General features: G+C 43.7%; 1 long non-coding RNA gene across 1 annotated transcript in view; it reads right to left on the bottom strand.

Annotated features, from left to right (window-relative positions):
• Positions 1-5,203: 5,203 nt before the first annotated feature.
• LOC119171933 (uncharacterized) overlaps positions 5,204-13,521 on the bottom strand; it is a 47,296-nt gene continuing 38,978 nt past the window's right edge. Inside the window, exons 2-3 of the long non-coding RNA XR_005109902.2 lie at positions 8,263-8,333; positions 5,204-6,658 (exon numbers count right to left, since the gene is read on the bottom strand). This is a non-coding gene — a long non-coding RNA (uncharacterized LOC119171933). The remainder of the gene's footprint in view (positions 6,659-8,262; positions 8,334-13,521) is intronic.

The following is a 13,521-nucleotide window of genomic DNA, read 5'->3' as shown; positions in this document are numbered from 1 at the left end:
CTGTCATGACAGTTGCGAAAAAACGCAGGACAAGAAACAATTCACACTGCTCAGCTGAATCTAAAATTTTATTCTTGTGCAATGTCTCCTCAAATATATCTATTATCTCAGCGTGCTTTAAAGGATATTTTCCAAGATCATTTAAAATTGGCAGTTATTTATTTACCATGTTTCTCGCAAGATGGTGCATCTACGCATTAAGATTTCTCATACAAGTGAAAATTGTTGGCATTCCATTCGCGTTTTCCCAAATAAATAAAAACAAAGATGTGTTCGAGTAAAAAAATTTCTCTCAGTGACACCACTGCTTTCGGAATGATCTGAAACAAACAGACAAATCATTTGGCACTTCGTAAACATTATATTCGCTTTTCTATACGTTATGTGCTTTTTAATACAAATATGATTAGGCACTTGTTAACGCTGTCCATCGTCAGTTTCTTGATACCTACTTGGATTTTTTTTATGTTTGTGAGTGATTTGAAATAAAAAGAAGAGAAAACTGAGCCCCGTAACTGCTTCTCAGGGAAAGGACACCTGAGCAGTAGCTCACGAGGGGTTGGGGTAAAGGAGAGATTAAAATGATAGGATTAAAAGGTAAAGAGATAGAGTGGAAGGGGAGAGCGAGGTACAGAGACAGCGAACGACAGAAAACGACGGAAGTAAAGAGGAGATAATAAACACATTTAGTCGTTAAAACAAGCATATATGCATCGTACGTATCCATGTCACCACAACAGTTATTAGCACCAATAACTTCCCCGCTTTTTTTACTTAAATTGTACCTGTGTTTATTCAAATAGTACTTTTTAATAAATTGAGCATAATTTTATTCTTTTTTCCGATTGAAAATATATGCTTGCACGTTGACTGACGTTTTCTAAACAATGATTGCAGCTTGATGACAGCTATTATTTCAATTTCACATACGAGCGGTTTTCTAATGTAATGTGTTTTCTAGTGTATGTACATACGAGCTGTTTTCATCTGCCCTGTATAATCTGTATTTTTTTATAAATACGCAAATATTCTGCATCGCTTGGTGGTGGCGGCTTGTGATTTTATCAAAGCACGATGTTCCTGCATATTTCTGTTTATTAAGAGCCCAACTTGCTATTCAATATCTCAAGAGGGCAAGTGCTCTCTGTAATAAACAGACTTCTCAATAAAGCAGTAGTTTGTGTGTGTGATTCATTTATCGGAAAGCTGTAAAACTGCTGTAAAGGTTTGTAATTTTATTTTCGCTGTCTACTTGTGTACATTTTGTATACGGTATTTTTATGCTCTGTTCTTTGTTATCGTTGACTCTTTTTCTGACTGCACTTCTGCGAATTTAGTGGTTCTTAATGCTGGTTTTCGTTGTCGACTGTGATTTGATGACGTCGTGATTTTTGTGTATGATAAAACAGTGATATGTTTCAAAGAAAGTAGCTATATTACCCAAATAGTTTTGTTTGTATTGTCGGCTGGTTTATATTCTTCTGCATGCAACTAAATTCAGCACTACCATAGGCGCGCGAAGGATTCCCCTTCAGCGGGAAGGCGAAGGGCCATCGCAGAGCTCCCCATCTTCCTTATTAAGTCAATGCATGGGTCTGACTTCGCCCCTACCCCTTCTTGGGCGACTACCTCTCATCTCCCATGTGCACGTCCATGAGCATTACCTTTTTAACAACGTTACGACGGTTATTGAATTAATGGTAAAAAGGTGGATTCACATTGACCTGAAATGTGGGACGAAGAAACGGTTCAAAACAAACCGTGAGCGACCCCATAAGAGAGGGAGTTAAGGGAAACTCGACTTGCAGCCCAAGCTGAAGGAAAACGAGATGGGAGACAGGAAAGAGCGCAGTCTCTCATGTTCCTTCAGCTCGTGTAGCAAGTCTAGTAGCAAGTAGAACTACGGGAGTTGTAGTAAAACGCGATTAATTCAGGAGTGTGAGAGCGGCAATACCGGCTAAGCATCAAAACTACCTTCCTTTCAGCGTGATTGCGACAATTGGACCAAATAATTTAGGTGACAACACGCTACTTAGAACAAAACATATTTTGAAATAATGAACCTGACGGGCTTTCTTTCTCGGAAACAGTCCACGTTTGCTGGTTTACCTTAAATGCATGCGATGCGCGAAGTAAACACGATTCACATTTGCCGTAGGATGATTTAAATGTGTTTTCATTAGGGACCCTCAAGCAAAAAAGGAACAGTCAGCGGAAGTTTGGGGAAGGGGGGCGCGCTCACTAGCACAACACTGCAATACAGAGGGCTCACAAAAGATATATATGTCGCCCACGATTTCTTTATCTGAGGCCAGAATTTTATGCTTCCTGCACAAATCAGCTATCAGCTATATACCCTAGTTGTTTATCTGAGCAATCTTATACTCTTTCTAAATTTTATACGTGACTTCCATCATATATATATATATATATATATATATATATATATAGATATAGATATAGATATATATAGATATATATATATATAGGGATAAGAGTCAATGGAGAATACCTTGGTAACCTGCGCTTCGCCGATGACATTGCATTGCTGAGTAACTCGGGGGACGAATTGCAACTCATGATTACGGAGTTAGACAAGGAGAGCAGAAAAGTGGGTCTTAAAATTAATCTGCAGAAAACGAAAGTAATGTACAACAACCTCGGCAAAGAGCAGCGCTTCGAGATAGGTAATAGTGCACTTGAAGTTGTAAAAGACTATGTGTACTTAGGGCAGGTAATAACCGCAGAGCCGAACCACGAGATTGAAGTAACTAGAAGAATAAGAATGGGGTGGAGCACATTCGGCAAGCACTCTCAAATTATGACAGGTAGATTGCCACTATCCCTCAAGAGGAAGGTATATAACAGCTGTATCTTGCCGGTACTTAGCTACGGAGCAGAAACCTGGAGACTTACAAAGAGGGTTCAGCTTAAATTGAGGACGACGCAGCGAGCAATGGAAAGAAAAATGGTAGGTGTAACCTTAAGAGACAAGAAGAGAGCAGAGTGGATTAGGGAACAAACGGGGGTTAAGGATATCATAGCTGAAATCAAGAAGAAATGGACATGGGCAGGGCATGTAGCGCGTAGACAGGATAACCGCTGGTCATTAAGGGTAACTGACTGGATTCCCATAGAAGGGAAGCGGGTTAGGGGGAGACAGAAGGTTAGGTGGGCAGATGAGATTAAGAAGTTTGCGGGTATAAATTGGAAGCAGCAAGCACAGGACCGGGTTAACTGGCGGAACATGGGAGAGGCCTTTGTCCTGCAGTGGACGTAGTCAGGCTGATGATGATATATATATATATATATATATATATATATATATATATATATATATATATATATATATATATATATATATATATATATATAAATTGTGAGTCCTAAAACCACCATATCATTATGAGAGACGTCGTAGTGGAGGGCTCCAAAAATTTCGACCTCCAGGGGTCTTTAAAGTGCGCCCAAATCTGAGCACATGGGCCTACAGCGTTTTCGCCTTCATCACAAACGCAGCAGTCGCAGCCTGGATTAAATCCCGCGATCTGCGGGTCAGCAGCCCAGTACCTCAGCCACTAGACCTCTGTGGCGGGGCGTGCGTGTATGTTCAGCGTGGCCAGCTAGAGGTATTTTTATTCTGAATGTAAGTCGCCAGAAGTTTTGTCGACGAAAGCTGGATACTGTTTCCTGTCATCACCAAAGACAAGTCTCTTACAAGGTCAAGCGATTTCAGGTCTTCGACGCATCTGTTTACTGGTGGTTTCTCCTTGACCAAGTGATTCGCTTGGACCACGAAAATTACTTCATCAAGGAATGTCCCGCTTGGCATATTGGCGAACTCCGTCTCGTAAGTGACAACAAAGTCACAAGAGTGGAAACTTGGGCTAGTTGGTGCGTAGTCATATTTGCAAGATGTTTCAGCGCGCGAACAAAGGAAAAAGGACAAGGTAGACAGAAAGAGCGCTCTTTCTGTCTACCCTGTCCTTATTCCTTTGTTCGCGCGCTGAAACATCTTGCAAATATGACAACAAAGGTTAAGCGAATCCGGCTGGTGGCGCCTGTTTTATCAACACTACGGAAAACTCGCTGGGGAATCCACAATGCAGTGGCTTAATGTATACGTGTTCGAAGAATTCACTCACAGCGACATCTTGAAGAAAGTCATGCTGCTTTTTTTTTTTGCTGGAAAATGAAGCTTCGCAAGCAAGGAAGCTTTCGAAGAATTTATATGCAAGATATAATGTGCATTGACGCGAATTCTGCCTTTGAGCCATGAGCTTCTGCGTATATGTGCTCGGTCCAAAAATCATACAGTTTCTCACAAAGTTACTTACAGAAAAATCTGGCGCTAGTGAGCTGCTGGTTGCAAGGCAATGCAGGAATATGTGAGCTTCGAACTTGACTCGATTTTGTATATTTCGAAGATTCGTCTGGTTTCACGTTAAAGTGGTTGATTTTTTACTAAAAAGCACGTAATGAGTTACTCATTTTTTTTTAATTTCACGGAAATGCGTTTTGTTTAACACTGGAGCCTTCTGCGTCGATGTACAATTTTACGAAGCGTAAGAAGTAACCGACAGCCGCAAAGCTTGGCAAGCAGACGGTAAAGCGAGCGTTTTCTTCTTCACCTTATGCCGTCTGTTTCTTTCTTTCACATTTGTTGTGCCGTCAAGGTGAGTAGACTTTTATTTTACAGTGTAATATGCGTGGTTGAGATTCGCTTATACACGTTTTGTTTTATAGAAGCTTTATTTGCGCACTGGTACTCACTTTTGAGCCAAAGTCTCGCTCAAGACCACCCAACACAATCCTTGCAGACACATATACCGTCATTCCTAGCACTCCAACAAGGTCCCTTAAAAAATTCGCACAGACGATGGCGCCACATTTCCCTCTAGGTGTTTTTGTGAGAAACCCGCAAAAAAGCTCGTAGTGCTGTCTGCGAGGTGGAGATCTTGTACAGTTTGAGCATGAACCAAAGTTATCGCCAACATCCAGGCGTCTGAAGCGGGCAATTCAAAGTCACCCAGCTCCAGTCTCGCGATGGTTGTGGTGTTCTTGTAAGCAGTGAAGACAGTCTTCGCTATGATGTTGCCTTGCTTATCCTTAGCACCTCGACGTAGGGACTTCAGCGTACTGTTGGCATTCAACGTGTTGAAGGAGGTATTTGCAGGTTCGGCGTTGAAAGAGCCCTCACGTATGAGAGTTGGTCAAGCTATTTATTTATTCATTTATGCCATACCCACAGCGCCACATGGTATTAAAATGGGAGAGGGAGAATACACGAAAGAAATTCAAAGCATACAGATAGCAGCAATCTATAGGTTCATCAAGAAAACATACATAAATACGAATACAAGAAGATGAATAGCGTGCACGATTGTAAACAAATGTGGAACAAAGAATAAAAAACAAGATTAAAGGTACCCAAGCATACACATAAATAATTTAACACTGAATTATGCAGCAGATATAAAAACAACTATATGATCACTAATGCACAATACAAGAAATTACAATTAAGTACAAGCACTTCCATACAATTGAAAAGCCCACAAAAGAGTCGACACAACTTGGGCGTTGAGACGAAGCCATAAACCTCGAGTACCCTTAGCTTGTCGATGAGATGGGACACATCCATCAGAATAATATTGTTCTTTGTACTGTCGGTATCACAAACCTCCGGAAGATACACCACCTCCACGTGCTGTAAGATGCTGCACGTTGTCAACAGCTCTCGATAGGAGCGGGCTCCACCGAATACCGCAACTATATTCAATGTTCTTAGTCGCTGGTACTGGCGGATGCCGTTGCAGAGAAGTTGGAACCACTCTTTGTCGTTGCATCGATCGTTGGATACATCGTTGGATACATCGTTAGAAGCATCGTTGGATACATCGTTGGAAGCATCGTTGGAATGAAGCCACCAGGGAATTCGCTTAGACCATGAGAATTGCCCTATCGAGAAACGTCCCACTCGGCATGTTAATTTTGTACTTTTTGAGAAACATCGTTACACGAATCGTTGGACGCATCGCTGGACACATCGTTGGACGCATCGTAGAACGCATCGTTGGACGCGTCGTAGAACGCATCGTTGGAAGCGTCGTAGAACGCATCGTTGGAAGCGTCGTAGAACGCATCGTTGGAAGCGTCGTAGAACGCATCGTTGGAAGCGTCGTTGGATGCATCGTATGATGCATCTTTGGTTGCATTGTTGGATGCACCGTTGGTCGCATCGTCGGCAGCATCGTCGGCAGCATATACGGCAGCATTGTCGGCAGCATAGCTGGATGCATCGCTGCATTATCGTTGGAAGCATCAATCGCTGAATGCTGTCAGCCGTTTGCCGGTGGTAAAAGCGCTTATGGGGAAATTGTACTTCCAGCTCCATGATGCCGAAGTTTTATTTTACTTGTACGTCAATGGCAGTCACAATGTCATTCCACAGAGTCAGTTTTTTCACCAAGTTCCAGCTTCCGCCACTTTCTCTGCCACATGGATTCATGAAGACTCCTCCGTTTACGGCCAGGTGGAGCATAATCTGCTGCGATCTTGCGAAGGCATCTTTTGCAGAGGGAAATGCATGCTTGGACCTATATTCGTCAAACGCATCGAGTGCTCCCCTAGTCCATCATCTTCACGGCACCATCTCCTGCAGCAGCAGATGCATTAACGTGTCAGACAAGCACAACAATTTCTATTTCTAAAGGTTGCGTACTGTGCGAGAGTGTAATTAACAAAGGTACAATCGTGAGGCTCCTCTTATTTCTCCAAAAACGTGAGCCAAGCTAAATCACTGTCGGTAAATGACACACTATCGAGGTACTAATGTGCCACTATAGCTTAAAAAGCGAGTATGAACTTTACAGTGCGAAAAGACCTATACATAGCGACTTTTCTTGCCTTCCACTTTGATTAAATTACTCAATGTTTTCGCAACTGAGCTTTGTTTTGCGTTTACCAGTAATGCTGCACAACTCCCTAAACCAACGGGCCTGAGAAGATTGTCATTTTTCATTAAACTTTTGATTCGATCTCTACAGCCAAATACATTAGGTTTTTTGTATGTGTTGCTTCATTTATTAGCCGGGTAATACTTGTAAGCATACAAGAGAGACTGGCTGAGGCGTGCACCGAGGACTGAATCTGTGCTAGCAATGAGGAGGCGATGCGCACGACGCCCGAATGCGCTATCGCGTTGTACTTTTGAAGACGAACCTCAAGCATTCTTCGGGTTTTTCGCAGAAGGGCCTGCATACCAGAATGTGCAGGTGCTTCAGCGCATACAAGAAAACATTGCTGGAAATAAGCTATTCGAAAAGAAATTGCTACCTGCTCCACATATCAAGGTGGTTAATCATGATTTGTAAACATTTTTTAGTTAGCAATGTATAGTGGTACTATCCACGACGAGCTTGCAGCCACAGAGGCACCAACGATGTAGCAAATTTTAAAAAAGTTTTTTTTTTTCTCAAGGCCTGTGGTCAGTGAAAATCTGTTGGTATCTTTGTCTTTCTTTCTTTCCTTCTTTCTTTTTTTGATTAATTAAAAATTGAGCGCATGAAGATCGAAAAAAGCCTTTCAAGCCCCTCTTGTGACACGTCTCACTGACAGAAAATGTACAGTGGCCGTACAACGTTTACAGTGCACCAGATTCAAAAAGACTTTGAAAATATTTGTCATCGTATTCGGCCGAACTGCCTAGGAAATTATGCTAACACGTTTTAGAGCCGCTCGAAAATCCTTGTCTAAAGTGACCTGCCAGAGCAGCTAGATTCTTAAGCTTTTTCTCGTGTTTCGTGGCCCATAAACATTTTGCAATGACTGTACGTGGGGTGGTGAAATGATCGTAGGGTGGGATAGCAGCATGCGAACATTAGACCACCCCTGTACGTGCTAGCTTCTGTGTCTGGGAAGCCTCGGCCATGAGCATGGTTATGATCCAGTTTAGTAAGCTGCTTACCCGCAAGACTCAAGAGAGAAGTTAACTAGAGCAGTAAGTTTTGAGCTAGCTATGGAAAATGCTAGATCGGCTGATTACAAATCCGTAATCCTCGGTATCGCCTGCTGTTCTGCATTGCTCGTAACATTCATGTTTAGGGAGGGTAAGTGTAGTAAAATGCGGCAGACACAGCCTGACACATATGCTTGTTTGCTGAGGAGCAGGGACGTCTATAATTGTTTCTTCAAATACTAGGACAGAGTACATACACACACAGTTCACATTCGACTTACAAGGACATGTGAAACATTTACCGATGCAGTCTTCGGCTTATGTCAGGTCTTAGGCGTAGAGCTCCAAGTGTCACTTCCGAAGCTGAGGACGTCTGCAGTAGAAAATTTTCTCAACGCTTTTTTATAACGCCTCTGACCTGAAGGAAGGCAGCGTGGGCTATCGTTCACTACTCACTAAAGCATCACTAACTTATCGATAATGAAGCATTGACGAATCGGTGTCACGAGTGAGTGGTGAATAGCAGTCAGCTAAACGCGGGGATGGGGGGGGGGGGCGAGAGAGAAAAAAAAGAGCAACATAATTGAACGAGAGAAACAGAAAGAGGAGGGTGATCCACAGGAAAGGGTGACTGACACTGATCTGGGAGACTCAGTGCAGGCTGGCTGACACACGCCTCAGCTTTCTTTTTCATCGGAATGGCTTCGACAATATCCTGTGTTAATTTTTAGTCATGTCTGAAAATGACAGATGAGTCAGACAGCCCTAGTTCACATCTGCAATCACGGCAATTCAGCGCAAGGTGAGAATAGGCCGTGCCTTCAAGGGAGCATTCAAGCACCGGCCCGGTTGTTCAGTTTAACACCACCCACAGGCAAAAATAATGTGTTACAGTCGCAAGCGATATGAAGCTTATCACGCCAGCGTCGACCTTACTATCGCCCCTACGACGAACTGTACATCCTTTCTCTCCATTTCGAACCTTCTATTTATTGCAATCGAGACTTATTTTTCGTGGCTCTTATCTCCAAGGGCGATTACTGAATTGCTGGGAAAGATGTGTTAAAGTTAGAGCTTGGCACTGCTTCGTGTAAACAGTTTCCCCAGGTGGGAGTGATCGCAGCTCAGCTCTTTCAGTCACGGCGTCCACATTTGTGAACTTCTACTTCAAAGGCGCATCACATGCCGCCTGTATATTAAACTGGCTTGAAACTCAGTGTGCACATTTCTGCAGGCTTCTTGAGTGAAAAAAAATGGCGAATATTTAATTTCAATGTGCTCTGTATTGCCCCAGAGGATCACTTTGCCGGAGACACTACCAAGGTCGACGATTGATCGATGAGCTGCGGTGACACAAAACAAAACAAAAAAACCACGGACGTATCGTAACAGCTGGATGAGCTGATGGGTGACGCTGGCAATTGCGTTTAATGGTATCGCGACCACAGGGCAATACGAAGAAGATGTTTGATCTGAACAAGGGGGAGAGGTCTGTCTAGAAAGTGGGTTTCTAGCCTGCTACTCCTCACGGGTGTAAGGAAAAAAAAGAAAAAAAAGAAGGAGGCATGATGAATGGTAACTATGGTATGACACAATGAGTCACAACACAAGCTATCCCGGGCAGGATAGTACACGCACAATAAAGGTGCCGAGAGAAATTAACGGCCTACCGACGACGGTCCAGAAACAGCGACGGCGGCATGGTGTGCCGGGCTATACAAACGAGTGGCTGCCACGAAAAGATTCAAAACGATCGCAATTACGCATTCCGCAGTGAAATACGCTAGTGCGAACTGACCCCACTTTTTTGTTCTTAATGTGGCTCGTGCAGCTTCTTAACATATGAAGAGTTCCTTTTAGAACTGCTGAATAAAAGAAATAAAAGGCTTATTCGTATGCACCCGCACAGGCTCATTAAAGCAGAGATCGGACGACAGAGTGCGGGGACAATGGTGCGAAAACCATAAAGTAGGCAAAATAGACGGAGGACGAGAGGGTAAGGTGGGAGTTTATGGCAGCCAGAGCGTCTATACCGGACCAATTCCATGCAGCACAGAGAATGAAAAGACTCACTTCCACCAATTACAATCAAGAAAGTGTCGTGGTTCTTCAGTGTAATGAGGTATTGTCGTTACCCAATCCATCAATTCAGCCGTTCTTGATGCACGGCGGTAATCAATGGCTAATGAATCAGCTGCCGTAGCTCTTGCCATAGTTACGTACACGACACACACGTCGCTCTAGGTGCAGTGCACCAAAAATTGGTGCTACGGATTGAATTTATGAAACACGTATCCTGTTCAATAGGGTAAACTTTCGCTAGCTCACGAATCGTTACGTGGCGACACTGTAGAAAATATAATGGTCCACGGTTGTAAAATTTCACTTAGCTGCCAGCGACGCAAAATCAAGCGAGACGTGCAACGGCCCCATCCTAGGCAGAGTCGATATATTAAGCATGCAGTGATGCTCGAGAGAGGGTTCGTGCTTGACCTGTAAGTGCGTCACTCTGCCTGCAGGTCTTCAGGAAATTTTTTTTCTTGTTAACATTTTAAAAAAAGCGAGACAGACAATGAGAATCGAGGTAAAAAAAGAATCGTTAGACATGGAGCACTAATTAGCATAATTGAGGCCAGGGTCCCGGTACTCAAACTGGGAAGACGAGCCGGCTACGTCACGAAGTCGTAGCGTTCGTGCACTGAAGCTTGATGAATTCTCAGTTTAGATGATTTCGTGCTGTCAGTGAGTGATCACGAATGAAGAAAATGCACACTGGTAGAATGTCGGAAAGGCAATAGCAACATCCGCTCACATACAAAGCGAGTGGATGTGGGAGGGGGGCGACGGTACAGAAGTACTTTAGATATGCTTGTGCACGGGTTTGTGTGCCTGCCTGTCTATGCATATACAACGTTAAGACGCTTCGGAAAAACGATGTTAACCCGCCCACCCCTCCACCCTAGCTACGCTAGTGATACAGGTTTACAATCAACAAACAAGACGTTAATTACGGGCACTCTGCTCCTGAGATATAGAAAAGCCTCACGTGACACATTTTCGTTTCTTTTTTCAAGTTCTGCAAAAAAAAAAAAACCACTTGAACAGAACCAGGAGGAAGAAAAGGTGAAGAAATGAAAGACAGGGAGGTGAACCAGACGCGCGTCCGGTTTGCTACCCTGCACTGGAGGAAATGGGGCTAAGGAGTTAAAAAAGAGAAAGAAGATAGAAGAAAGCACGCAAGTCCGACATTCTACTGAGTGAATAGTGAGTCATGTCCCCATGCAGATGCTATCGCGTTTTTTTTTTCTACCAGTTCACTCTACGTATCTCAATCCGTCATCTTACCACAATGCACCGTAAATGCGCGAGTCACGCTTATGAATCACGGTGATCACTGAATCATCCGTCACATTGTGAATGGCGAACAGTAAAATGCGTGCTACGGCAGATAGCCTCGTGCCTCTGATTACCATGTCCAAACCAGTGTTTAACAGGAAAGTATATTGGGTGTCTCCTAGAGTCGCGAGCAGATCCCTCACTATAGCCACCGTACTGACCAGACGACCTTTACGAAAGACCTTTACGGATAAGCAATCGGTATTCAAGAACAAAGTGCCTCAAGTGCTTTTTATTCAACTCCGATTTTCGACAATAAACTTCAAATTTTTTTCGCGTTTCCTTTCTAAAGGGGCATAGGGGATGGCTCTTTTGGAGAGACCTTCACGCCTTCAAGTAAGATATTTCAAAACACTTAGTCAAATGAGTTACACTGCCTACTTGGGGGGCATAATTTTGACCGCCATGACTGCAGATATAGAAGGTACATTAAATAACAACATCTTTTTGTCCTTCTCCATTGTTGACAGCCATCTGCTGGACTAGCACTTGACGAAAATAAAGCTATTTATGGAGGAGAGCTGTGCTACCAGTGCGAACTGCAATGAAGATGGAGCTGCTCCAGCCAGAGCCTATAGCACACGACAAAAGCCAAATTCCCCTGACTGCGCCAATGCATGCAGCACCGTTCATGAGCCGCCATCGGTGGCGCACGAGGCGAACAGTGAAGTTTTCCCGTGTGTCAACTTCAACTTGTCCCTTTCACCAACAAAACCATACGCCGACTTCGCGTAGTCCGGGGGTGAAACACCGGGCATGTGCATCTCACGTAATTTATTTCTACTGTGGGATACAGTGCACAAACTGACACTCGACGGCACCTGCCTGCCCGGCCTTCAATTCGGATAAGAAGATGTGCCCCCGCCAAATATATGTCTGCCTACGCAACTGTGCATGGCAGTACAGAGAGACTCGTTATTTTGTGATAGAATTGTCCGAATCGAGGAATACTCTTCATCTACTCTTGAGCGAATTCCAGCGACTTCTTTTTCGTCGACGTGCACTTTATGCTTTCTTGCCTTCTAGGGGTCTTGCATGAACCAAAGTCTTGTGACGCTATCCTGTAATGTACGCCAAACACGATATCGGACTATTCGAGAGTTAAAGCACACCATCACTCGGGAATATATCCGGGGACCAGATGTTTGACTGAGAACATGACCTGCTTATAAGGCTGCTATGAGACCGCGGTGCCGAGCTAGTGTCGCATGCTCATAGGGTAAAAAGTAATCGAGCTCCCTCCTACAGCTATACTTCCACCTCGTGACTATGAATATTATGATCTTCCACTCAGCATCGGCTTTTAACGGCCGAGCAGTTGTACCTCGCCATAGCTTGTGCTTGTTCTTGTTCTTGTACATCTATTGAGATGGGCGCATACCCACTATGGGGGTTTGGCCAAAAATCGAGTGGTTTTAAAAAATTATTGTTCAAATTTAGAATAATGTAGATATAATAGAAAGATTACCGATAACTTAGGACAGTGTGGTGCTTCATCTAACGCATACAATTATTTAGATAAAGACGTGGATTGAGCTGTGTCACCAGAAATCTCAGGTAGGCATGCGCTACAGGAATAGGGCCAGCGCCACTGTCATGAACAGCATGTGTGAGTGTCAAACAAAAAACCAACGTGTGACAAAGACAAAGAAAAAGAAAAACATACAAAGCTGAGAGAGAAATCAATAAAACGGGAACAGGATACAGAGAAATGCAGAAAGGAAAGACGTGAAAGGCAACAATCCTCCACAAATAGCTAAAACAAATTTTGAAACCTACCTAGCGAAACGTGTTTTCTACAATATCGCAGTAAATAATACTTTGGTAAACTCTTCCCGGCAGCAGCCCTTCAGACGCATCTGAGATTCCTTCCGGAGTAATTGTCAGTATATTGGTAGTCCTGTGCAGTGCACGCCCCCACAAAGACTTTGCCCTGACAGCTCCCTGGGCAGCCCCAACCTTCTCTCTGGGCTGTTGTAAACATGCGTAACCCCTCAAAAGCGCATGCCGAGGCAGTGACAACAGCTTTTGTGCTACCGTGCAACAGTCCAGAGAGTATGGGACCTTCGTCTCCGTGAACAAGATCTATACTATGCGACCGAGTAAATCACGCTAAGCGAGGAGTGCAGCACGCTGAACCCGAGTGTTGTTCATGGGGTTCATGC

This window comes from Rhipicephalus microplus, chromosome 4 (genome assembly GCF_043290135.1).
Source record: "Rhipicephalus microplus isolate Deutch F79 chromosome 4, USDA_Rmic, whole genome shotgun sequence".
NCBI lineage: Eukaryota > Metazoa > Arthropoda > Arachnida > Ixodida > Ixodidae > Rhipicephalus > Rhipicephalus microplus.
This window is presented reverse-complemented; position numbering and strand designations above follow the sequence as displayed.